Source organism: Cryptomeria japonica, chromosome 5 (genome assembly GCF_030272615.1).
Source record: "Cryptomeria japonica chromosome 5, Sugi_1.0, whole genome shotgun sequence".
Taxonomy (NCBI): Eukaryota; Viridiplantae; Streptophyta; class Pinopsida; order Cupressales; family Cupressaceae; genus Cryptomeria; species Cryptomeria japonica.
The window spans coordinates 600,627,599-600,631,367 of NC_081409.1; positions in this window are offsets into that span (position 1 = coordinate 600,627,599).

The following is a 3,769-nucleotide window of genomic DNA, read 5'->3' on the forward strand; positions in this document are numbered from 1 at the left end:
ACTACCAGTTGCGATACAACTCCATTACCGGCTACTATTGACATCAATGACAAAATTATACTTCATCAATGCAATCTTCATGCAATGCCAACAATCTCCCCCTTTGGCATTGATTGAAATACAAATATCAATACTCTTTAATTGTGATGATTGAGAGTAATGCACATACACATGTATAGGAATCCTGGTTTACATTTTCCATGTACTCTCCTTCAACTGTATCTCCATGTCTTTAGCTAGTAACTGGCTATCAATCAAATATAGTTCTTCTCCCCATCAATCATATAGTTCTTCTCCCCCTTTGACAACAATGCCAAAGTGAATACCAATAATAGTTGGTAAACCATTCCATGCGTCACCGATTTGCAACAAGTTGCTCCCCCTGTGGAGTAGCTCCACTCTACACCAATCCTACTTTAAGATTTTCAATAAGCTCCATGACCGATGTCTTCCACATCTGCTTAATTGACTTCATGTAGGGGTACAACCCCTAACTTACCTCTAAGATACTCGAATGTAGCCTTAGGCAGAGGTCTAGTAAAGATATCGACTAGTTGTTCTTTAGTAGATACATGCTCTAGTGACACATCTTTACTTTTCACTTTCTCTCTCAAGAAATGATACTTTAGCTCAATATTATTTGTCCTAGCATGCAACACCAGGTTATTAGAAATGTTTATTGCACTTGTGTTATCACAGAAAATCCTTACCGGTTATGAAATTTTCAACTTGAAACCTTCCAAAATGTGTTTCATCCAGATTGTGTGCATACAATTCATATATGCTACAACATATTCAACTTCTAAAGTTGATTCTGATAGACAACTTTGTTTCTTGCTGCTCCAAGACACTAGCCTTCCTCCAAGAAAGAATTCTCCTCCAGTTGTACTCTTCCTGTCATCAACATTGCCTGCCCAGTCTGCATCTATATATACTTGTAAATCAAAGTCTCCTACATATGGCTACCATAATCCATAATCAATTGTGCCTTTTAGATATCTGAAAATTCTTTTAGTCGCTACCATGTGTGTCTCCTTCGGGCTTTTCTAAAATCTGGCAACCAATCCTATTGCATGAGAAATGTATGATTTGTTGTGGACAACATAATGTAGTTTACCTATCATTGACCTATACTCCTTTTCCTCCACTGATGCATAATCATCCTCCTTAGACAATTTATAGCCTGTAACCATTGGTGTTCCAACTGGTTTACAGTCTCCCATTCCAAAAGTCCTCAAAACTTCTTTCACATACTTGGACTGTGTGATGAGAATACCATACTTCATCTGTTGGATTTGCAGACCTATGAAATTTTTATTTCACCTACCAGTGACATCTCAAACTCATTCTTCATTTCACTGGCAAAGTCATGACACATATCATCATTTCCTCCAAAAATTATATCATCAACAAATGCCTCACTTACCAGTATCTTACCACCTTCTGACTTGAGATACATTACTATCTTCACTGGTTCTTTGAAAACCTATCTTCACCAAGTGAGAGTGCAATCTTTCATAACATTATCTAGGTGCTTACTTCAATCCATATAATGCCTTATGTAATATGCACACCATGTTCTTTTCAACAGTTAAAGCATAACCATCAATGCAGACTTCCTCTTTCAATATTTCATTTAGGAATGTTGACTTCACATCCATCTAATATACTTTGAATCCTTTGTATGCTACAAATGCAAGTAGAGTCCTTACTCCTTCCAATCTTGCAACTGTTGCAAATGTCTCACCATAGTCTTCACCTTCTTCTTGTGCATATCCTTTGCATACCAATCCGACATTATTTCTGACTACTACTCCATCTTCATTCAGTTTATTCCTGAATACCCATTTTGTGCCTATTACATTCTTGTTCTCCGTTCTGGGTACCAATGACCATGTATTGTTCTTCTCTATCTGGTCAAGTTCTTCTTCCATAGCCTTGATCCATTCTTCATCTACAAATGCTTCCTTTGCAGTTCTAGGCTCAATGGTGGAAATCATACAAGAGTTCTCTCTAATCCTTGTTCTTGTTTGCACACCTGCATTCATGTCACCAATAATCTGACTAGGGCTATGATTGAGTCTTACATACCTTGGAATGACATGATCTTGATTTCCAATCTCTTCTTCTTCTTCACTTTCTTCTTCTTCTATTGGACCTCCCTATTCCGGTTGAACTGGGGCTTCTCTATTCTATTCTTCAACTTCTGGCTTCACCGATTCCAGTTCCAAAAATAGTGTGTAAGGTTCCTCTTCTTTCTTCTCCTCACTAGTTTCTCCTTATTTCTCAAGAAACTCATCAACTTGGACATTTACACTTTCAATGATCTTCTTGGTCCAGTTGTTGTAACACTTGTAAGCTTTGCTCTTGGTAGAGTAACCAAGAAATATGCCTTCATCACTCTTGGCATCAAACTTACCAATATAATCACCTCTCTTGATAAAACATCTGCTACCAAAAATCTTAAAGTAACTGAAATAAGGTGATCTACCATACCAGTACTCATAGGGAGTTTTATCCTCACCTCTTTTAACCAGTATCTAGTTCATTGTGTAAACAGTTGTGCTGACAGCTTCTCTCCAGAATGTTTTAGTTACACCTCCTTGTATTAGCATAGTCCTAGCAGCTTCAACAACTGACTAGTTATTCCTTTCTACTATACCATTTTGTTGTGGTGTCCTAGGTGCAGAAAGATGCCTCTTAATTCCATTATCTTCACAATAACTAGTGAATTCCTCAAAAGTAAACTCACCACCTTGATCAGTTCTTAAGCACTTTATCTTCTTTCCTCTTTCATTCTCAACTAAGGCTCTGAATGCCTTAAACTTGCTAAAATATTTTGTCTTGTCTTTCAAGAATGTGACCCAAATCATCCTTGAGCAATCATCAGTAAACATCATGAAATACCGATCACCTTGAATACTTCTAGTCCTCATTGGTCCACAAAGATTTGTATGAACCAAATCTAGGAAATGTTTTGTTGAGAAATATTTGCTCTTGGAGGTTGAGGATGTCATCTTCCCTAACTGACATTCCTTGCACAAAGCATTCACTGGTTTGTCCAACTCTGGCAAACCTCTTACTGATTTGGACTTACTAACTTTTACAATGTTATCAAAATTTGCATAACAGAGTCTCTAATGCCAAAGCCAACTATCTTCTACTTTTGCAATTAAACAATTGTTGACTTTAGAACTTAAATGAAACAAGTTACCTCTGGTCTATTTTTCGGTTGCAATCAGTTCACCTTTGCTTCCATAAATCTTGCAGACTCCATTCTTGAGTTCCAGTGGGTAACCTTTATCAACAAGTTGAGCAACACTCAAGAGATTGTGTTTCAATCCTTCAACTCGGTAGACATCATTTGCACTACTTTTTCCATTCAAAGAGATGGATCCTTTTCCTTTCACCATGTTGGGTGATTCATTCACGAATCTCACAATACTTCCATTAAACTCTCTCAAAGTAATAAACATACTCCGGTCATCGGTCATGTGGTGTGAACAACACCTGTCTATAATCCAGTCATTAAAACTATCCATGTGAGAGACTAATGCCTTCTAATCTAATGTCTCCTCTTTAATAGAAACAAAGACAATGTCCTCATTTGCATCTCCTTCAGATTCCTCGTCTATAATTCCTCCATCCACTAGAATGAGACAATCTCTTTTACCTTTGCCTTTGTACTTATTATACTTCTCTCATTTTTTCTCATTGTCTCTATTAGGACAGTTAGCAACAATATGTCCAATCCAATTACATGCAAAAC